The sequence below is a fragment of the Dipodomys spectabilis genome, unplaced genomic scaffold, assembly GCF_019054845.1.
Source record: "Dipodomys spectabilis isolate Male_0828 unplaced genomic scaffold, ASM1905484v1 ptg000243l, whole genome shotgun sequence".
NCBI lineage: Eukaryota > Metazoa > Chordata > Mammalia > Rodentia > Heteromyidae > Dipodomys > Dipodomys spectabilis.
Genome location: NW_024870920.1, coordinates 121,368 through 146,407, shown reverse-complemented (window position 1 = coordinate 146,407; position 25,040 = coordinate 121,368). Strand labels below are relative to the sequence as shown.

General features: G+C 39.2%; 1 long non-coding RNA gene across 1 annotated transcript; it reads right to left on the bottom strand.

Annotated features, from left to right (window-relative positions):
• Positions 1-1,665: 1,665 nt before the first annotated feature.
• On the bottom strand, positions 1,666-19,934 carry LOC122124769. Its single transcript, XR_006150646.1, has 3 exons — positions 19,597-19,934; positions 9,457-9,463; positions 1,666-1,676 (listed from the first exon to the last, which is right to left on the bottom strand). It is a non-coding gene; the product is annotated as an uncharacterized LOC122124769 (long non-coding RNA).
• Positions 19,935-25,040: the final 5,106 nt, after the last annotated feature.

Sequence of the window (25,040 nt, the reverse complement as noted above, 5' to 3'; positions counted from 1 at the left end):
TCTTAATAAAATTCTCACTAACCAATTTCAGCAACTAAAAAAAATCATATGGTATGATCAAATAGGATTCAACTTGGATAAAAGTAGATTTAATATTCTTGTGAATAAACATAATACAAACTATCAGCAGAAGCAGGGTCAAGAAACACATGATCGTCTATAGGGATGTAGAAAAAGCTTTTAACAAGCTCCAATACCGCTTTACGATTAAAAGGTCTGAGAAGCTAAGAATGCATGGAACATTCCTCAATATAATACTGAGTATGTATATGACACAGATAATTAGCATTTACCTCACGGTGGAAGCCTGAAGACATTAACATCAGGAATGAGACAAGATGTCCACTCTCTCTACTACTCTTCAATATGGTAGTGGAATTTCTTGTAAGAACAATAGACAAGAGAAAAACATCAAGCAGATCCAAATATGGAAGAAGTAAAACTATCCCTTTTTACAGATGAAATGTCCCTGTATTTAAAAGACCCTGTGGCTTCCTCCCTCAAGTTAGTACAGGTGATGCTAACCTTCAGCAATGTAGCTGGGTATAAAAACCACAAGAATCAGTAGTTTTTCTGTTACCAACAATGGGAAGATCCACGCTGAAATTCAAAATACAACCTATATGTATTAGCCTCAAAAACAAATTAAATCTACACAGAACAAAACAACAACAACAAAACTAGGAATTAATTAAATTAAAATTGTGAAGGACCTATATGTGAAAACTTTAAAAATATACAAAGGGAAATTGAAGGAGATTCAAGGAAATAGAAAGTCTTTCAATGTTCCTGGTTAGAAGAATTAACATTTTAAACATTGCAATATTTCCCCCAATTTTGCAATGCAATACTCATCAAAATCCTAACAATATTCTTCCATGCAGTAGAGAAAGCAATCCAACTTTAATATGGAATTACAAAATTTCAGATGATACAGAATGCTTAGAAATGAATTCATGTGCCTATAGTCATCTTACACACACACACACACACACACACACACACACACACACAGAATGGGATTATATTCAACCATCAGAAAGATGACTTTTCACCAGTGGTAAGGAAAATAAAAAGTTTGGGAAAATTATATTAATAGAAAAGAGAAAGGAATGCAGACACAGAGCAATATAGGTTTCATGGATTCATTCATTTATTGAAACTAGAAGGTGCATACAAATCTATAAGTAAACAAGACAGATTCTACCTCGTCCCAGTTAATATGGCCATTACCAAGAAAACTAAGACTAGCAAATGCTGGACAATTGGGAACTCTATTACACTGTTGGTGCGAAATTAAACTCGTTCAACTATTGTGGAATGCAGTACGGAGTTTCCTGAAAAGACTAAACCTATATCTCCCTTAAGACCCAGTAATTTCCCTCAGGGGCAGTAATCCAATCAATAACAAACAGCCTCACATGAAAGCTACCAGTATATCCATGTTCAGGGCCCAGGCCCAGAGTTGAAGGACTGGAAAAAATTTACAACTGCTGGTGTTTGTTTCCGCAAATATGAACAGTTTGATATAAGATACCAAATCAATCTATTTCCAGTAGCTAGTTTAGGACTTAAAGGTAGTGGGGGATAAAATGTCTCCTTTGTTGAATGTTAGGAGAAGATGTAGGCAGTCCATGAAATGGGGATTTGTTGTTGTTGTTCGAGGTGCTTGAAGTCTGGGCTTGGGAACTGCCCCTGAACTCTGAAACTCAAGGTGAGTGCTCTACCTCTTGAGTGAAAGTGCCTCTTCTGGTTTTCTGGGGGTTAAATGGAAATAAGAGTTTCAGGGCTTTCTTGCCCAGGCTGTCTTTGAAATGAAGTCCTCAGATCTCAGCTTCCTGAGTAGCTAGGATTATAGCTGTGAGCCACTGGCACCAGGTAAAAATGGGGGATTATTAGAAAAGAAAATCGCCCTCTTCACCTGTGTCTAAACCATAGATACTATTATTAGAACACTTCACCTTTAACTCATTTCATCAGACATTTGTAAATTTTCTCTTTTCCTTCATGTGGGAATACTGCAGTCAATATCAACTCAGCTGAGGGACTGGATCAATTGTGTGGTAATTGCTAGCACCTAATTTAAGAACTTTTACATCAAAAGAAATAAAACCCTCATTTGGAAGAATTGTGTTTTCTTTTTATTACAAATCTCTGCTAGATTACTTATTAATGTGATATTGGACCTCCTAAGAGAATGATGACATTTTCTTTCTCTTCAGCCTTCTCCCACATATGGTCAAATATTTAAGAATTCAAAGATTTGTATTGATAGTTGATTAAGCTGACTACTAAGAAAATGTGCATTTCTGGAATTTGATCTGCTGTCTTGTTATTACATGCAAAGGCTTTCTATGATTTATTTGTTCTACAAGGCATTCTACTTTCCAATCTTTGTGTGACCAATTTTAGTGTCTCTGATCAGTCTTTCTGACTCTCTCTCTCTGGAGTCACATTTGAGTTTGCCTCATAAAAAATATTTTAGTTATCAGCTAAATGTCTCTCAGCTTCTGTTTTTTGCCTGATTTCATTTAGGCTGTGATAGCAACCCTGCCTGGCTGTGCTTACTGGAGTGCTTTTTGTGTATTTGTTAGTGTGTGTGTGTGTGTGTGTGTGTGTGCATGTGTGTGTGTGTGTGTTTTGTTTTAGAGGTCTAGGATTACTATTCAAGGTAGTAGTTTCTCTTGGCCCCTGTGATCCCCTGGCCTAGAGTCGATGGGTTTTTCTAAAGATACAAAGAGCAGCTTACTAAATTCCTGTTTTAATTGTCCCACAATGAGGCAATCAGGCATCCTTGCAAAGCCATCAATAATGCTTTGTAACCACTTACAGAAGTTGTCTATCAAGATGGCGTTCCAAGGTTGACTGTGAAAATTGTTCATTTCCAAGCAGGCACCATAAAGCTTATCACATTCCTGGAATCAAACATTTGGAAGGAAGGTTCCCCTTCCTTCCTTCTCTTATAATAGATCAAACCATAATATTCTTCAGTTGTAGAGCCTGGAGCACATTTTCTCAAGAATATTCTGTAGTGAAAAAAAGGACCAACTTTCAAAATAAAGGTGAAAATACTTGTCTACAACAGACTGGTTTATCTTGCTTATATCTGTTGTTTTTTTCATTAAATCAAACACATGGATAATTTATATTGGTATTAGACAAGTGGCAAAGGATTAATGGGATAAGCATTCAGTTTACTTTCATATATCCAATATAATACACTTAGCCCATCATGAAAAATTAACTACAACTGTAGAAAAAATGTCAGGAATATAAAATAAGCCTCAAGATAAGGTCAGGAAGATGGCGGAGGAGAAGCTGGAGGCTAAACAAGCTCTAGCATAAAAAAGCAGTTTTAGTGTTCCAGTGAACAGTACTAGGCCAGAGAATTACACCAAGTGTGCCATCACAGTACAGAGAGTTTTGCCAGAGAGGGAAAATCAAGGCAAAGAGACACATCTGAGCACTTGCCGCTCCTGGCAAGTGCTCAGATGTGTCTCTTTGCCTTGTGGAAGCAGCAGCAGCAGCGGCGGTGCCCGTAGCCGTCATACCTGCAACACAGAGGGTCTGGGACAAAGGCACCAGATGCAGCGGGCAAGCTGATTCTACTCAACACCAGCAAGAACTGACAAGGAGCAGATATCTTCACACTGCAGATCGCAGACCAGAGACGACCCAGGAACCAAGACTCCGGCAGCGTGGAGTAGAAGCCTGACATCCTCACTCCTTCTTAGGGATCAGAGGAGGGAAGGCATTCATGCCCCACCCCATTACTGGAGATCTCCATCTTTGATACTGACAAAGGCTTGGCTGAGTTGCCAGTTCCAATTCAGGCCTTGGGAGAAAACAAGACAGCTATTTGGCAGGTCACATGAACCTGCCCAGACCTGCCAGGTTCAACTCCACCCAGGAAAAAGTCACCCACCCCAGGCAGAGTAAATCTGCCCCCTGGGAGTGGCTTTCTTCACTGGGTAAACAGAGCTAGAGCCTGTGCCTCCCTAAAGCAGCTTAGACATTCTATTGAAATTCAGTAAACATAAACTCTGAGAAAGGCTGCAGGCTGTGCTCTGTGAGTGTCTCAGAAGCTAGCCCCTCAGGGAAAAGCTACTGTTTGCTGAAAGGCCTCAACTCTACCCAGAACCTAACCTCATCAAAGCATCTCCAAACAAGAGAAAACAGACATCTCCCTCTTTTGCAATACTCAGAACAGATCCCTCTCCCACTGAACTAGCCTGAGAGGAGGATCACAAAGCAGAGCATTTTTCGGCTTGCCCAAACAAACTGCCTTAAGTAACAAATCAAGCCACAGGAAAACCAAACACCACAAGCCGACCAGGGACTCCACCAAGAGTCTGGTTACTGACACAAGGGAAATACAGAATCTTCCTATCCCCCAGCCCACAAAAAAAAAAAAAATGAAAGAACTTTTTGTTTTTGTACGTTATTTTTAATTTTTTGTTTTTTTAATTTTTGTTTTTATTGTTTATTGTTTTCTTCCTCATATAATGTTTATTTTAGGTGAATATGTGTGTGTGCTTATTTTTTAATCTCTACTGAACTTTTGTTCCCTTTCTTTCTTTCTTTCTTTCTTTCTTTCTTTCTTTCTTTCTTTCTTTCTTTCTTTCTTTCTTTCTTTCTTTCTTTCTTTCTTTCTTTCTTTCTTTCTTTCTTTCTTTCTGTTCTCATTCTTACCTCAAATATACCCGTCATCGATTATTAGATCTTATCCTACATTGTGTACATACTTAATCCAGAAATTTATTACTCAATTCAAAACCTCTTAGAGATAAATTCTTTAATAGCAGTATTACCTATTTATACCCATATAATATTTTAAAACATCTTTATTTTTCTAGTTTTTCATGTCTCCTTTCTATGCTTCCCCTCCTTTCATCCCATCCCCATTCTTCTCTGAATACTACTTCTTCAAGCTCGCAGTTTTTAAGGGTTTCATTTTTTAATATTAAATTTGTGTTTTTCCATTTTTCTTGTCTTTTTTCCTTTTTCTTTTTTTTCTTACTATTTTTTCTCTCGCTGCTATCATTCTCTCCAATCAATTTCCCTCTTTGAGATGAGGAAATGGTTAATTCCACTCTCCCTCACCTTCCCACATCCCTCCAATCCTATTGTTCCCCAAATTTTACCTAAACCTAATAATTTCTGGTTGCCAAATTCTCCTTTGCTGTTCTTAGGCCATAAAGACATAGTTGTTTGATGTTCAATAGATTGTATCTCTTGAACCAGATTGTATCTGCAGACTTTTGACTGTGCAACTACGGACTTTGGTTTATGCTTACCTTAAAATAGTGTTCTAGCAAAAAACGTGTTATTCTCATCCCAAATGGGCAGAACAAGCCAGAAAAACACAAGAAAAATGGCAAGCCAGGGGTTCTCAACTCCCATTCATGACAATCAGGGGAGAAAAGAGATAATGAATAATCCAGAGGAGAGTTCTCAAAAAGCTCTACAAACACTACAGGTAAACATGGTAAATGAAAAGAGTTAAAACCTGCAAAAGTCTCAATGTGAGCATGATAGGGAGAAAGAGGAGGCAAACCAAAGATCAATACAGGAGAAGCATTAGCTTGAGGAAGCTACTCAAAGATTGATACAGGAATTTCATGAGCAGATTGAGAACACTCAAAGAGAAATAAAGGAATTGTGTGAGCAGGTTGAGATCAGTCAAAGAGATAGACAGCAATTACGTGAGCTGGCTGAGCACAGACAAAGAGAAAGTCAGGAATGGCGTGAACAGGCTGAGGACACTCAAAGAGAAATTCAGGAAATGTGTAAACGTGGGGATGCTAATCAAAGAGAAATACAGGAACTGAGAGATCGGGATGAGAACGGACAAAGATCAATGGAGGCATTAGTGGAATACAGAAACAGAGAGCTGAAAGAAATCAGTGAGACGGCAAAGGGAATGCGCATTGGAAAACAACAGAAGGAATGGGAGTCCTAGGAAACCATAACCAATCAACTAAGTGATTTGAGAATAAACACTGAGCACCAAAGTAAGGAAGTAAAGAAGTTCTTACAAGATCTAGAACAAAGTTCCAACGAAGAATTTGAAGTCATCAAAGTCAACCAATTAGAAGAAATAATAAAAAACGAAGTAGAAAGTCTTGACAGTAGGTTAGACCATGCAGAAGATCGAATCTCAGGGATTGAATACAGCCTAGATATTATAGAGAAAGAACATAAAACCATCCAAGACAAATCCTAGAAATATGATATATCTCCTCAAATCTATTTGGAAAACACCATCAGAAGGCCTAATCTGAGGATAATGGGTGTAGAGGAATACCTAGAGACAGAAGTTAATGGTCTAGGAAATTTGTTTAACAGGATCCTAGCAGAGAACTTCCAAAACATGTAAAAAGACAGGGCTATTCAAGTACAAGAAGCTTTTAGAACTCCAAATAGACCAGACCAGAACAGGACATCCTACCGTCAAATTATTATGTGCACAGGATCAATTCAGACCAAGAAAAAAATCTTTAAAGCTGTCAAGGAGAAAAGATCAATAACCTATAAAGGGAAACCAATGAGAATCACCTCAGATTTCTCAGCAGAGAAAATTAAAGCAAGGAAAGCCTGGAATGATGTATACCATCCCCTAAAGACAAGCAACTATCAACCAAGAATACTGTACACAGTTAAACTCTCCTTCATATCCGAAGGTCAAATAAAAAACTTCCATAGTAAAGAAAAATTGAAACAGTATATCTCCACCAAACCAGCTCTACAAAGACACCTAAAGATGTCCTACACATAGAAAACCTACAAGACCACAATAAACACCAAGAAACCGCACCCAAGGTGAGAATCCAAGAACCATAGGAAGTACTCAGTTGCGGCAGCCTTAAAGAAGGTGAATAAAATGGCAGGAACTCCCAAATACCTCTAAGTCCTATCTCTTAACATTAATGGGCTTAACTCTCCAATTAAGCGACTTAGACTAGTTGGATTAAAAAGGAAGATCCTTCTACCTATTGCCTTCAGGAATCCCACCTTGTCCATAAAAACAACACATTTTGAATGTGAAAGGCTGGAACAAAATCTACCAAGCAAACAGCTCCCTATAAACAGGCAGGAGTTGCAATACGAATATCAGATAAAATAGACTTCAAATTAAAATTAGTTAGAGGAGATAAAGAAGGTCTCTCAATACTAATTAAGGGATCTCTACTTCAGGAGGTTATTACAACTCTAAATCTCTATTCGCCAAACAATGGATCATCCAAATTTATGCAAAAAACACTACTTTCTCTCAAATCTCATTTAGATCCAAATACATTAATTGTCAGGGACTTTAATACACGACTATCCCCACTAGATAGATCAACTTGGCAAAAACTCAACAGAGAAACCGGAGATATAAACAACTGCATAGAGCAACTACATTTAACAGACACCTACCAAATATTTCACCCAGTATCATCAGAATACATGTTCTTCACAGCAGCACATGAAACATTTTCCAAAATAGACTACATTTTAGGTCCCAAAGCAAACTTTTCCAAATTCAGGAACACTGTAGTAAAACCTTGCATTCTCTCAGATCACAAGGGAAAAAAATTAGAACTCAACACCAAAAGCCACCAAAGAAAGTCCTGTAACATATGGAGGCTGAACAACACACTTTTGAACCACCAGTAGGTCATGGAAGAGATTAGAAACGAAATTCATGTGCTCAAGGTATTCGACATAAATGAGCACACAAACTACTAGCTCCTCTGGGACACAGCAAAGGCAGTACTCACAGGCAAGTTATATCTTTGAGTTCTTACATCAATAAATTCGAAAGATCCGAAACTAACAATTTAATGAGACAGCTGAGCCTCCTTGAAAAACAGCAAGATGAACCCCAATCTTGTAGAAGGAAAGAAATAATTAAAATTAAATCAGAATTAAATGAATTAGAATAAAAAATAGAAAGAATCAACAAAACAAAGAGATGGTTCTTCTAAAAAATCAACAAAATAAATAGACCCCCAGCAAATCTTATCAGAAAAAGAAGAGAATACACCCTAATAAATAAACTCAGAGATGAGAATGGAAATATCACCACAGAAACAAACAAGATTCAGAACATTATAAGGGAATACTTCTCAAACATTTATGCTAATATGTCTGAGAACTTGGCAGAAATGGACCTTTTCCTAGCAAATATCAACATGCCAAAACTAAATCAAGATGAGTTAAACCATCTTAACTAGCCCATATCAAGCATTGAAATAGAAACAGCAATGAGACCTCCCATCTAAGAAAAGCCCAGGACCTCATGGTTTTACAGCAGAGTTCTACAAGGAATTCAAAGCAGACCACACACCAATACTCTTTCAAATTTTAAATGGAATTGAAAGAGAAAGTTCACTACCAAATTCATCCTATGAAGCTATAATAACCCTCATCCCAAAATCAGGCAGGGACTCATCAAAGAAAGAGAACTATAGACCCACTTCTTTGATGAACATTGATGCAAAACTTCTCAACAAAATTTTGGCCAATCAACTTCAACAATTCATCCAAAAAATCATATGCCACAATCAAACAGGATTCATTTCAGGGATGAAATGCTGGTTCGAAATACGCAAATCAAATAACATAATTCATCACATCAACAAGAGCAAGAATAAGAACCACATCGTTATCTCAATAGATGCAGAGAAAACATTTGACAAGATCCAACACCCCTTTGTGATGAAGGTTCTGCAAAGACTAGGAATCCATGGAACCTTCTTCAATAAAATAAAGACTGTATATTAAAACCTCTAGCCAGTATTATGCTCAATGTTGAAAAATTAACGCCATGTCCTCTAAACTCAGGAACGAGACAAGGATGCCTACTCACTTCATTGCTCTTCAATCCAGTATTGGAATGCTTAACGACAGCAATAATAAAAGATACAAACATCAAGGGGTTCCAAATAGGGAAAAAGAAAGTAAAACTTTCCCTCTTTGCAGATGACATGATCTTGCATTTAAAGAATCCCATGGATTCTGCTCTCAAATTCTTCAAGGTGATTCAAAACTTTCGTAAAGTATCAGGGTATAAAATTAGCCTTCAAAAATCAATGGCTTTTCTATATGCCAACAATGAGAAAAGTGTAGCTGAAATCAGGAAAGCAACTCCATTCGTAATAGCTCCACAAAAAATAAAATACCTAGGAATTAACCAAACAAGTGAAGGACATCTATGATGAAAACTTTAAAAACCTGAAAAACGAAATCAAAACAGAACTTAGAATGTGGCAAAAACTCCGATGCTCCTGGATTGGAAAAATCAACATCGTGAAAATGGCAATATTTCCCAAGGCTATCTACAAATTCAATGTGATACCTATCAATATTCCAATTTCATTCTTCAGGGAAATAGAAGACTCAATCCAAAAATTGATATAGAACAATAAAAGACCCCGAATAACAATAACAATCTTTAACAGAAAGAACAGTGGTACTGGCACAAGAGCAGACTGCAGGACCAATTGAATAGACTTGAAAACCCAGAAATGAACCTAAAGACCTGTAGCCATCTAATTTTCAATAAGAGAGCTAACAAAAATAGAATGGAAGAAAGACAGTCTCTTCAGTAAATTGTGCTGGCAAAATTGGTTAACTACTTGTGGAAAACTAAAGCTAGATCCTTATATATCAACTTGCACCAGAATCAACTATAAATGGATCAAAGACCTCAGAGTCAAAGCAGATACTCTGAAAACATTATAGAATGGAGTAGGAGAAACCCTAAGCCTCCTTGGTGCAGGCCGAAATTTTTTTAATAGAGACCCACAAACACAACAAATGAAAGAAAGGGTGGAAAATTGACATTGCATGAAATTTCAGAGCTTCTGCATGGCAAAGGATAAAGCTAGCAAAATCAATAGAAAGCCCACGGATTGGGAGAAGATTTTTCACTAGCCAAACAACAGACAAGGGTCTCATATCTAAAATATACCTGGAACTTAAAATTTTAAATCCCCACAAAACAAATCTTCAAACAAACAATTGCCCAATAAATAACTGTGCTAAAGACTTAAAGAGAAACTTCTCTGAAGAGAAAGAAGGATGGCCAATAGACACATGAAAATATGCTCAAGCTCTCTAGCCATAAAAGAAATGCAAATCAAAACAACAATGATATACCACCTCATTCCAGTTAAAATGGTTATAAACAAGAATTCTAATAACAACAGCTGCTGGAGGGAATACGGACAGAAGGGAACCTTACTGCATTGTTGGTGGGAGTGTAAACTTGTTCAACCACTTTGGAAAGTAGTATGGAGGTTCCTCAAAAGACTCCACATAGAGTTCCCTTATGACCCGGCAATCCCACTTTTGGGCATTTATCCAAATGATCACAAACAAGACCAAACTAAAGTTTCCAACACGACTATTTTTATTGCAGCATTTTTTACCATAGCTAAGTTATGGAACCAACCCAGATGCACCTCAGTAGATGAATGGATCAAGACAACGTGGTATACATACCCAATGGAATTCTATGCCTCCATCAGAAAGAATGACATTGCCACATTTGTTAGAAAATGGAAAGAGTTGGAAAAAATTATATTAAGTGAAGTAAGCCAGACCCAAATAAACATAGGTCCCATGGTTTCCCTTATTTGCAATATCTATTATATGTCTGAGTCAAGCAGAAAAGTTCAGATAAGTTGATATTAGTGGAATGAACCCCAAGGTAAGTATTCAAATTTTTTTGTTTTTTTTTCCTTTTATTCAATTGTTTCTATCATATTTATAAGATGATGTTTGTCTTGAGCATCCCTCCCTTTTTCGTGTTCTTTGTTTTGTTGAATGTTGCAGATCTGATGGGAGTATTCTTCTGCTGGTGTTCTTGTAGTTGTTCTTGTCCTCAGCTCTCTCACGGAATCTTGTTGTATCAGACATCTGAGAGCTGTGATGGGAAAGATGGGATGGCCACATTCCCAGGCTCTGGGAAATCCTTTCTTCTCTCACTCAGTGACTAGGCGTCAATATCCTAACCTACTCCAAAGTTTCCTCGAATCTCTTGCTCACCACTCAGCTACCTCTACTTTCCTCAATGGCCAGTAGTGGTGTCAACCAACAGAGGGAATTCTGGTGCTACAGGGCAGCATGGGATGTGGGCGTGGCCAGCATTCTTGAATCCCATTGGTCAGAAAGAACCATGAAAGAATGGGGTTGTGGCTGGAATCCTGTGATGCAGGCAGCATGGGCGGAGTAAAGATGACAGCAGCTTCGCCAGACCCTTTCCCAGGGAACTCTGTCCAATTCAGTTGGGGACAAAAGGGTGACCTGCTTTATCTGGATGGCTTCACAAATTGTTGTGTATGTCTGTTTGTTGCCAGTCTTGGACCTTAAACTCAGGATCTGGGCACAGTCTGTGAGCTGCATTTGATCAAGGCTAGTGTGAGACACATGTCTCTTCTTGTGGCTTTGTTGCCACTTAAGTTGGACAGTGGTCTCAAGGACTTTCCTGCCTACGGTGACTTTGAACATGACCCTCCTTTCACAGCCTTGTAAGTATCAAGGAGGACTGCTGACAGCCAGTAGTGCCTGGATAATCATTGGTCTTGCTGATGTTCTTAGACAGAAAAGTGAGTTCCCAATCCTCAGGTTTAAGTGGTGGGAGCTGGTGCCCACAGTTTGAATCTTGGTCCTGCCACTTCCAGATGGCAGGAGATCCTAAGAAACTCATTTCATCCATATGAATACCAATGGAATATGATGTATGTCATGATTTAATGAGCAGTTCTTGAATGATTCCAGTATAAAATTATACACAATTATACAAAACTGATCGATTTAAGTTAATACTTTATTAAATATTTAAACAATCACATTCATTAAATGGAGGCAGAATGAAATACCTAAGAATTGGCTGTCATATTGCATAGAGATGCCATTTTTCTGCCAGGACTGGGATTTGAACTCATGTTCTTGGTAACTCTGTTTCACTGTGTGGGAAGGAGAGGCTTGCCTCCTTGAAGTCAAGAAATTCAAGTCTGTTCCTTAGGCCTGAAATCGAGCCTCTGCACTAGATACAATCCTATTCACGTACATTTTAAATATATGATTTATATTTACAGACATATGTATGTACATATTGAGTTCAGTATATTTATTCATTTTATTTTTTGTTTGTTCATGTATTGACTGTTTATTTTATTGTCTATTATGGCACATAGAACATTGATTACGTTGATTACATAGGATATAGGTGTGTATATGTATCCTACTTCAAATGTGACACCCAGGACTTTCACAGAAAAGGAAAACATGTGTCACCATCAGCTTTTTACTGCACGATTCATTGTTTGGGAGTTCTGGCATCTGAACTCATGGCCTACAGAACCAAATTCATGAATGGGTCAGTGTCAACATGCCATCCTGGGGCAAATTGAGCTGACAGGAAGTTCCCAGGGCCTGAGATAGAGCCCCAGCGGTTGACAAAATAAGAACAGATTGACACTCAGATGGTAGTACGCTAATAAATATATATCTTTATAGAGTGCCAGAGATGTCTATCCATTATTCAGTTATATAGACTACATTCCTAACAATTCTTGGGTATTATTATACCTCCATGTAATTAATGTTATTGTTTTCATCCTCAATGAGATGTACAAGTCGTTATGTTGAAAACTAATTTTACAACTTTGTTGAGGGGGTGAGGTGGGGAAGGGGGGGTGGGGAGGATTGAGTGGGGAGACAGGAGAAGGATGGCAATGAAAGGGAAGGGGAAACAAAAGAAGAGGCTACAATGCTTGATAAGAAATGTACTCATTATCTTTCCCGTGTAATTGTAACCCCTCTGTACAGTATTTTCACAATAAAAAATAAATAAATAAACTCTTAAGAAAATCGGTGTCCTGAAATCATTGCATCCCTGTAAGAAAGAGTATTCTAGCCGGGCGCTGGTGGCTCACGCCTGTAATCCTAGCTACTCAGGAGGCTGAGATCTGATGATCACAGTTCAAAGCCAACCCCGGGCAGGAAAGACTGTGAGACTCCTATCTCCAATAAATCACCAGAAAACCAGAAGTAGCGCTGTAGCTCAAGTGGTAGAGCACTCGCCTTGAGCTGAAGAGCTGAGGGACAGTGCCCAGGCCCAGAGTTCAAGCCCCATGACAGACCAAAAAAAAAAAAAAAAGAGTATTCTTTTAATGTTTCATATTATATAAAATCAACCAGACGACTGAAACATGATGTCTAATTTTATACGAGTATCATTCACGAGCAACTCATTTAACTATGACATTTAAAACATTCCATCGTTATTCTTATAAATTGGAACGAGTCTCTTAGGATCTCCCATCATCCAGAAGTGACATGACTTGGAATCGACTCTAGCCCTATATTGCCCTGCAGGACTATGGCCCAATAGCTCAATAGCCCACCAGCCTTCAGCAATGTAAGTTGAAGTACCCTTTGGAGCTGTGTCATTCCGACCCAGATGGTCATGGTGCAAAATCTAAAAAGGCCATCCCACCACTTATTTTCTGTGCATCCCCCCCCCCCCCGCCCGCAAGGCCTGGAGGTCTAGGATCCCAGGATCGTCTGTTGTTCCAGTGGCTGCACCCCAGCCTAGGGTGATGGAAGCTGAGGCAGAGTTGCCATGATTTGAGTTCAAGACCTTGCTTGGCAAAAAAAAAAAAAACAAAAAAACAAAAACAAAAAAAACTCCCTGGCTTGCAATTGGTGCCGTTTTATCTGTAAGGCTTTGAATTTGAATTTAGGGTCTGGGTAACTCTGCAGCACTGTGGATGAAAGGGAAGCTCACCATGCTTGAGGACAAGAAAGTCAGGCCTGCTCCCTATGCCTGAATTAATGACCCAGCCCTGGGAAACACATTATTTATGTACATTGTAAAGATAGGATTTGTACCTACCTATAGATGTTCAGTCCATATCTTGTTTGTTGTGGTTATTTATTGTATTTCTGTTTTATTCATTTATTTACCACTTATTTTATTGACTGTGATAACAGACATTCCATTTATTATATTGATGACATTATATCACATATATCTAGATTTGTATACATGTTCTCCTTCATGTATTACACCCAGGACACTCAGAGAAAAAGAAAACAGGTGTTACACTCCACTTCTTACTCCACGATCCAGTTGTTGGCAGTGCTGGGACCTGAACTCAGGGCCTAGCAGACCCAATTCATGAATGGGTGTGTCAACATGGCAACCTCTAGCCCACGAAGCTGCCAGGCAGTTCCCAGACCATGTAATTGAGCCACAGCACTGGACAAAATAGCCATACATGGATAGGCAGCTGGTAGTATACCAATAAATATATATTTGTATAGAGTACCAGAGACATCTGCCTAGGATTCAAGTATATCAACTACTTTCCTACCAACTCTTAGGTAGTTATTATGCCACCACTGAAGGAATAGGATTCTTTTCATGCTTAATAGACTATTCATTAAGATCAATCAGCGTCCTAGGATCATTGCATCTAATTTTAGACTAGACTTATTGATGCACTCAGAAACTTCTCATTTAATCATGAGTTTGCTCACGTTCCATTGGTATTTCGATGCATAAGAACGAGTATCTTGGGAATTCCACATATTGGTAGGTGTCAGGACCAGGACTCGAACTCAGGGCCTACATTGCTGCATGGGCCTATGGCTTCCCCAATAGCCCACTATCCTTCACCAATGCAAGGTGAAGTACTCTTTGTAGGCATGTTATTAAGACCCAGGATGGTCACCTTGGAAAGGAACAAAATGTAAAAATTCATCCCGCGGCTTTCCTCTCTCTCTCTCTCTCTCTCTCTCTCTCTCTTTCTCTCTCCATATATATATATACATATATATATACATACATACATATATATATATATATATATATATATATATATCATACTCTGTGTGTGTGTGTGTGTTTGTGTGTGTGTGTGTGTGTTTTCCTGCAAGACTTCAGGGCCTAGTATCTCAGGATCGGCAATGGGCCCATGGCAGCCCACCACCCTGAGGTGATTGAAGCTGAGGCAGAGTTACCACAAACTGAGTTCAAATCCTTTCCTTGGCAATAATAATAATAATAATAAAACCTGGCTCAGAACTCACACCATTTTTCTGCCACAGCTGGGATTCCAACTCAGTTCTGGGTAAATCTATAACACTCTGGGGGAAATGGAAGCTCACCATCCTTGAAGACTACAATATCAGGCCAGGTCACAGGTCCTGAATTGAAGCCCCAGCACTGGAAAAAATAATGTACCCACCTATTTTACACATAGGATCTCTATTTACATATATGTATGGAATGCATCATGAGTTCAATGTAGTTACTCTTTTTATTGTGTGTCTTAGTCATGGATGCATTTGTGTTTTATTGAGTATGATGACAGACATAACTGGGCTGACACAGATAACAAATTTTTCCTATGGTTATAGAGTTGCCTATATAGAATTCTCCATCCTCCCTGAGACCCAGGACTTTCACAGGACAGGAAAACAGGTGGATCGATGGGCTTCTCACATTAGGTTTCATCTTTGGCAGTATTGGGATTTGAACTCAGAGCTTAGCAGGCCCAATTGGCGAAAGGGTCTAGGTGAGGATACCAGCCTGTGAGCAACTAAGGAGTAGGGGGTTCCCGGGACTTGAGATTGAGCCCCGGAGTGGGGGTGGGGCACAATATTCATCCATTCATAAGCTGAATACCTATTTGGATAGAGTAGGAGTTGTGGCTAGCTGTGTTAGAATCCCACCTACCATGTTGTCGGGTCTTCATTCATCCCACAAAAGATGGAAAGGAGGCAGGAGAAGTCCCTGCAGGATTGAAGCTGCTCCTTTGAATTTGCAATTCAACATGCGATGCACCTCAGGACTTCACTGGTAAAAAGAGGAATTAACCTCTGTAGTTAGATTTACACTCTAATGCCTTACTCAGCCATTCTACCTATGTTCATTAACCGTTGACTATTCTCAACTAATCACAAAGACATCGGAACCCTTTATATAATCTTCGGTGCTTGAGCCGGAATAGTAGGAACAGGACTAAGCATCCCAATTCGAGCAGAACTAGGTCAACCTGGTTCCCTATTAGGAGACGACCAAATTTACAATGTAATTGTTACTGCCCACGCATTTGTAATAATTTTCTTTATAGTAATACCCATTATAATCGGTGGGTTCGGAAACTGACTAGTCCCCCTAATAATCGGCGCACCCGACATGGCTTTTCCATGAATAAATAATATAAGCTTCTGACTCTTACCACCTTCATTCCTTCTCCTATTAGCATCTTCCATAATTGAATCCGGAGCCGGAACAGGATTAACTGTATACCCACATTTAGCAGGAAATCTAGCACATGCTGGAGCTTCTGTTGACCTGACAATTTTCTCTCTTCACTTAGCAGGAGTATCATCTATCCTCAGAGCTATTAACTTCATCACTACTATTATTAATATAAAACCACTCGCAATATCACAATATCAGACACCCCTATTTGTCTGATCTGTCCTTATTACAGCTGTCCTTCTTCTACTATCCCTTCCAGTATTAGCTGCAGGAATTACTATGCTTCTAACAGATCGGAATCTTAACACAACTTTCTTCGACCCTGCAGGAGGCGGAGACCCAGTACTTTACCAACACCTATTTTGATTTTTCGGCCATCCAGAAGTCTACATTCTCATTCTTCCCGGATTCGGAATAATCTCACATATCGTTACATATTATTCAGGAAAAAAAGAACCCTTCGGATATATAGGCATAGTGTGAGCCATAATATCTATTGGATTCCTAGGATTCATTGTATGAGCACACCATATATTTACAGTAGGAATAGACGTAGATACTCGAGCCTACTTTACATCTGCTACAATAATTATTGCTATCCCAACAGGAGTGAAAGTATTCAGCTGACTAGCTACTCTCCACGGAGGAAATATTAAATGATCGCCAGCCATATTATGAGCACTAGGATTCATTTTCCTATTCACAGTAGGTGGACTAACCGGAATTGTTCTATCAAACTCATCCCTAGACATCATACTTCACGATACATACTACGTAGTAGCCCATTTCCACTACGTTCTTTCTATAGGAGCTGTATTTGCCATTATAGGAGGCTTCGTTCACTGATTCCCTCTATTTACCGGCTATACACTAAGTGACATATGAGCTAAAACACACTTCACCATTATATTTATTGGTGTAAATATGACCTTCTTCCCTCAACATTTCCTAGGACTAGCAGGTATACCACGACGATACTCCGACTATCCAGACGCCTACACTACATGAAACACAATTTCATCTATAGGTTCATTTATTTCCCTAACAGCCGTAATCCTAATAATTTTCATAATCTGAGAAGCATTCGCATCAAAACGTGAAGTAACAACAGTGCAAATAACATCAACAAACCTTGAATGAATCCATGGATGTCCACCACCATTCCACACCTTCGAAGAACCAGCCTATGTAAAACCGGCCAACTAAGAAAGGAAGGATTCGAACCCCCTAAAACTGGTTTCAAGCCAGTCCAATATCCAATATGTCTTTCTCAAAATGAGATATTAGTAAAATTAATTACATAACTTTGTCAAAGTTAAATTATAAGCCTAATACTTATATATCTCTATGGCTTACCCCCTTCAAATAGGACTTCAAGATGCTTCATCTCCAATCATAGAAGAATTAACTGACTTCCATGACCATACTCTCATAATCGTATTTCTTATTAGCACCCTAGTCCTATATATCATTTCATTGATATTAACCACTAAACTCACCCACACGAGCACTATGGATGCTCAAGAAGTAGAAACTATCTGAACAATTCTTCCAGCCGTACCCTCCCTTCACATTCTTTATATAATAGACGAAATCAACGACCCAGCACTAACAGTAAAGACCATAGGACATCAATGATACTGAAGCTACGAATATACCGACTTCAACGACCTTATATTTGACTCCTACATAATCGCCACATCTGACCTTAAACCTGGAGAACTACGTCTCCTAGAAGTAGACAACCGAGTCGTCCTCCCAATAGATCTACCCATCCGCATACTAGTTTCCTCAGAAGATGTACTACATTCGTGAGCAGTACCCTCACTAGGAATCAAAACAGATGCTATCCCAGGACGACTAAACCAAGCCACCCTATCATCTACATGACCAGGACTATTCTACGGCCAATGCTCTGAGATTTGCGGTTCCAACCATAGTTTCATACCAATTGTCGTCGAAATAGTCCCACTTAAATATTTTGAATCATGATCAACAACAATACTTTAGACCCCATTATGAAGCTATTAAACCATTAACCTTTTAAGTTAAAGACAGGACACCAATTGTCCCATAATGATATGCCACAATTAGATACATCACCATGATTTGTTACCATTATAGGAACCACACTTACCCTATTCATTATTTTCCAATTAAAATTTAAAACCTTCACTTTCCACCCACAACCACAGACCAAATATTTTCTATACACCAAAGCATCTAATCCTTGAGAACTAAAATGAACGAAAATTTATTCACCCCTTTCACTACCCCTACACTCTTAGGCCTACCCCTCGTTATTGCAATCATTATATTCCCATCCATCCTATTTCCACAACCAAAACGACTAATCAATAATCGTCTCACTACTTTCCAATCATGACTCATAAACGCAATCATTAAGCAAATAATAAGCATGCACAGCCTAAAAGGACGCGCCTGAACACTCCTACTTACATCCCTTATCATCTTTATTGGCTCCACAAACCTTCTAGGCCTCCTACCTCATTCATTTACTCCCACTACCCAACTCTCCATAAATCTAGGAATAGCTATCCCGCTATGAGCAGGAACTGTCCTACTAGGATTCCGATACAAAACTAAATCATCACTAGCCCACTTTCTACCACAAGGAACTCCATTACCATTAATCCCAATACTTATCATCATCGAATCCATCAGCCTATTAATCCAACCTACAGCCCTCGCCGTACGACTAACAGCCAACATTACAGCTGGCCACCTCCTAATTCACCTAATCGGAGGAGCTGCCTTAGCAATCTATACTATTAGCCCAATCGGATCGCTGGCAGCATTCATTATCCTCACACTTCTAACAATCCTAGAATTTGCAGTAGCCCTTATTCAAGCCTACGTCTTTACCCTACTAGTAAGCCTATACCTACATGACAACACCTAATGACACACCAAACACATGCCTTCCATATAGTTAACCCCAGCCCCTGACCATTAACTGGAGCTATATCAGCTCTCCTCCTAACATCAGGAATAGTAATATGATTCCACTATCAATCCGTCACGCTCCTCCTCATGGGTATCCTATCTAGTGTCCTTACTATATTCCAATGATGACGAGACGTAATTCGCGAAGGAACATTTCAAGGCCACCACACCCCTGTAGTTCAAAAAGGCCTTCGCTACGGTATAGTCCTATTTATTATTTCAGAAGTGTTTTTCTTTGCATGCTTCTTCTGAGCATTTTACCATTCCAGCCTAGCCCCCACTCCCGAACTAGGGGGATGCTGACCACCAACCGGAATCACTCCATTAAACCCCCTAGATGTACCATTATTCAATACCTCTGTCCTTCTAGCCTCCGGAGTATCAATTACATGAGCCCATCACAGCCTCATAGAAGGTAACCGAATCCCAATAATTCAAGCCCTTTTCATTACTATTATTTTAGGAATTTACTTTACTGTTTTACAAGCCTCCGAATACATAGAAACCTCATTTACCATTTCAGACAGCGTGTACGGCTCAACATTCTTCATAGCAACAGGCTTCCACTGCCTACACGTAATAATTGGAACAACATTTCTTATCGTATGCTTAATCCGCCAAATCCAATTTCACTTCACATCCACTCACCATTTCGGCTTTGAAGCAGCAGCATGATATTGACACTTCGTAGATGTTGTCATGCAACATGTGTGTTCTAGGTTGTCATGTGTGTTCTAGGTGAAATTTGACCCATTCCTTTTCCTTCTCACTTCCCAAGTCCTCCTTTACTCCTTCTAGGCCTAATGTTGCCTCCTCTTCCTTCTTCTGTGAGATAGCATTGCCCATACTAAGGGTTACACTTACCCTGACAGACTGCTTAGCCTCTGTCAGTATTTTTCCTTTCATGCCCCATGTTGGGAGCCAGATGTTGGGTCTTCTTCCATCACACGAAAGACAGACAGGGTCCGAGGAAAGCTAAGTACGGCAGCTCGCCCGTTCCCCAGCCTCCCTCAGTCCAGGAGACAATCAGACGCAGCCGGGAGTCAACTCAAGCAGGAAAACTCATTTATTAACATAGAGCAAGCCATTTTTAAAGCAAAAAAGTGTGGGTGGCATGGGAGGGGAGGAAGAGAGGAAACAATCACTGTCAAGGTCACACCCTATCATGCACCTAAGATTCCATGGTCTAGTTATGCACTGAACATAAAGCAAATCAGGCTCTGCCCACTCAACTCCCTATCAGCGCCATCTTTGCTGCCCATGTGCTCTACATCATGTGAGTACTGATTCTTGGATCAGTACTCCAATTTCTGAATGTGATTCTTATTGTCACACTTCATGAACTCTTAATTAAAAATTATTGTTGTGCCATACGTCTTGCCTATCATTTCCTATGAGAATCATGAATGAACTAAACTCTTCCCTAGGACTCAATTCAAGCACCTCATAACATTTATAGACATGTCAAATATACGATTTATACTTACATCTATATATTAAGTCTATATTGTGTTTGTTGTAGTGATTCATTATGTTTTATTATTGATTTAGCATTTATTTTATGAACTGTGAGTGCACCCATAATATTTATTACATTTATTCCAATCTATTCCATAGCATGTAACTTTGCAGACATGTTATGAACTTGCACAGAAAAGGAAAAAAGGTGTCACACTTGAAATCTTACACCAGGAAAAAATTTTTGGCAATGATGGGACGTGATCTGAAAGCCTGAGAGGCCCAATTCTTGAATGTGTGAGTGTCAGCACCATAGCCTCTAGTCCATTCAGCTGCCAAGTCGATCCCAAGACCTGGAATCAAGCCCCTGTTTGGCTAAAATCGCAGTAACTTTCTGTGACGATGGTGGTACATAAATAAATATAAATACCTAAATTTGGCCAAAATCACAGTAACTTTCTATGACGATGGTGGTACATAAATATAAATTTAGATATTTCGGTACTGCCAGAGGTGTCTATCTAGTATTCAATGACATATACTACGTTCCTACCGATTCTCATGTATTTAGTAAGGATTCCATTTAATCAATAATATTCTTTAAATGCATAATAAACTATGAATTAAAATCAATCTGTGTCCTGTGATTATTGGGTCTAATTTTATGCTAGACTCATTTTGAGGGACTACTCATCCAACCATGACATTGATCACATTTCTCTGGTGTTCCTATGGACAGGCAATAGTTTCTTAGACTCTCCAGCCCCTTTTAAGTGGCATGATCAGGATTCAAACTCAGGGCCTAGCGTCCACTGACCTATAGCTTCACTGACAGCCCGCCAGCCTTCAGCAATGCCAGGTGAACTACAGGTTGCAGCCATGTCATTCAGACTCAGGATGGTCACCGTGCAAGGAAGAAAAATAGAAACTGCTGACCTTCTGTAGTTTGATGCTTTTTTTTTTGGTGGTGTTTTCATTTTGTTTTCCTGTTAGTCCCCGAGGCCTAGGATCCAGGATGGGCTGTGGGTCCATAGGCTGCACCATCCCAGCCTAGCGTGATGGAAACTGAGGCAGAATTGCCACGACCTGAGTTAAAGCCACGTGCATGGCAAAAAATAAATAAATAAATTAATAATATTACTAAAGCTCCTTGTCTTGAATTTTGTGCCATTTTGTTGTTTGCCAGGCAGGGATGCATCTTGGGATCTGGGTAACGCTGATGCACTGAGGGGGGTGGAGGAAAAGAAAGATCTCCTCCATTGAAGACAAGAATTCAGGCCTGTTCCCTAGGACTGAATTCAAGCCCCAGTCCTGGAGAACATAACATTTATAGACATGTTTATTATATGATTTATACTTACATCCATATATTCAGTTTATATCGTGTTTGTTGAAATGATTCATTATATTTTATTATTTATTTATTTACTTACCATTTATTTATGTACTGACTGTGAGTGCACCTATAACATTTATTACATTCATTGAAATCTATTCCATAGCATGGAGCTTTGCAGACATATAAACATCATACCTGACACCCAGCACTTGCACAGAAAAGGAAAACAGGTATCACACTTGGAATCTTTCTCCAGGAAGACATTTTTAGCAATGCTGGGGCCTGAACTGAGGCCCTAGGAGGTCCAATTCGTGAATGGGTGAGTGTCATCATGGCAGCCTCTATCACATTCAGATGCCAGGTGGATCCCAAGACCTGGGATCGAGACTCAGGTTTGGCCAAAATAGCAATACTTTTCTATGCAGACGGTGGTATAAAAATAAATATATATTTAGAAATTTAGATACTTCCAGTGATGTCTATCTAGTAGTATTCAATGAAATATACTAACTTCCTAGTGATTCACAGGTATGTAGTGAGAATTCTATTTAATCAATAGTATTCTTTTAGGGGCTGGGAAAGTGGCTCACTGTGAGAGTGCTTGTCTTGCATGCATGAACCCTGGGTTTGTTTCCTCAGCACCACATGATCAGAAAAAGCCAGGAATGGTGCTGTGTCTCAAATGGTACAGCATTAGCCCTGAGCTGAAAAGCTGAGGGAGAGTTCCCAGGACCAGAGTTCAGGCCCCACTACCGACAAAACACACACACACACATACACACACACACACACACACACACACACACACACGTATTCTTTTAATGCGTAATAAACTATAAATTAAAATCAATCGACATCTTGTAAATATTGGGTTTAATTTTATGTTAGACTGATTGACAAACTACTCAACCAACCATGACATGATCACATTCCTCTGGTATTCCTATGAACAGGCATTAGTTTATTAGGCTCTCCAGCCCTTTCTAAGTGCCATGACAGGGATTCAAACACCTAGGTGTCCAGATTGGGCTGTGGGTTCTCTGCCAGCCTGCCAGCCTTCAGCAATGCCAGATGACCTACAGGTTGTAGCTGGTGTCATTTGGACCCGGGGTGGTCACCATGCAAGGAAGGAAAACCGAGAAACCTCCGACTGTCTGCAATTCGAGGCTATTTTTCAGTACTGTTTTCAATTTGTTTTACTGTCAGCCCCTGAAGCCTTGATTCCTAGGATGGGCTGTGGTCCCAGAAGCTGCACCATCCCAGCTTAGGGTGATGGAGGCTGAGGCAGAGTTGCTACAACCTAAGTCCAAGCACCGTGCCTGGCAAAATAAATGAATTAATAAATAAAATATAATAAAATTTAATAAAGTATATAAACATAAAATATTTTTTTATTTTTTATTATTATTTTTTATTGTGAAAATACTGTACAGAGGGGTTACAATTACATGGGCAAGATAGTGAGTACATTTCTTATCAAGCATTGTAGCCTCCTCCATTTTTTACCCTTCACATCCCTTCCCATCCTCTCTGCCCCCCACCTAATCCTCCCCCCTCGAAGTTGTAAAGTTCATTTTTGACATGACAACTTACACTTCTCATTGTTGCAACAGGTCCACCTGTATCCTTATTTAAATGACTTGTTTTTCCCCTTCTCCTCCACAAATTACACCGACATCAAATACAGTGAAAGCAGTGGTTATACTGTGGGGGAGGGACATACAAAGCAACAAAGAAATAATCTTATAATTGCATTAGAAACAAATGCATGAAAGAAAAATACATTTAAAATACATATCTTAGGGTTCATTTTCCTAACATCACTTTATCTGACCTTTTCTGCTTGACTCATACATATACTAGATATTGCAAATAAGGGAAATCATGGGACCTAAGTTTCTTTGTGTTTGGCTTACTTTACTTAATATAATTTTTTCCAAGTCTTTCCATTTCCTAACAAATGGGGCAATGTCATTCTTTCTGATGGAGGCATAGAATTCCGTTGTGTATATATACCACATTTTCTTGATCCATTCATCTACTGAGGGGCATCTGGGTTGGTTCCATATCTTAGCTATGGTAAATAATGCTGCAATAAACATAGTTGTGCTGGTAGCTTTAGTGTGGTCTTGTTTGTAAACATTAGGGTAAATGCCCAAAAGTGGGACTGCTGGGTTATAGGGTAGCTCTATGTGGAGTCTTTTGAGGAATCTCCATACGACTTTTCAAAGTGGTTAAACAAGTTTACAAAATGGAGCTCCCTGCCTTGGAATTCGTGTCCGTTTTTTTCTGCCAGGCCTGGGATTTGAACTCAGAATCTGGACTCTCTAATGCACTGTGGGGAATGGGGAAACTCACCCTCTTTGAATACAAGCAATTCAGGCCTGTTCCCTAGGCCTGAATTCAATCCCCAGCCCTGTTATGTAATATTCATCCACACTTGAAAAAAATGATTAATATCTACATACTTATGTTTACTGCATATTGCTTTGAGGGTATTTATTTTTTTGTATTATTCATTCATTATATTTATTGACTATTACTACACTTACAACACGTATTAAATTTATTACATATTATGAGAACTATACAGATTTTCATATGTATTATATATCTTACTTCAGACCCAGGACATTCACTGAAATTCTCCCATGCTTAGAAAAACAGAAAGAATACACCAACCAAAGTCTAATTTATCCCTAGGCACCCCAGTGGCTCACATCTGTAATCCTAGCTACTCAGGAGGCTGAGAACTGGATGATGAAATTTCAAAACCAATGAAGGCAGAAAAGCCTGACAGAAATCATCTCCAATTAACTGGCAAAAAGCCAGGCTACAGGTATGGCTGAAGTGGTAGAAAATCAGCTATGAACAACCAAGCCGAGAAAGAGCAAGCTGAGTTCAAGTTCATGGAGGGAGCGAGGGAGATAAAAGGGAGAGAAATCCTCCAAAAACAGAGAATAAAACAACAGTAGAAAATCCCACATAATTTATGGTACCAAC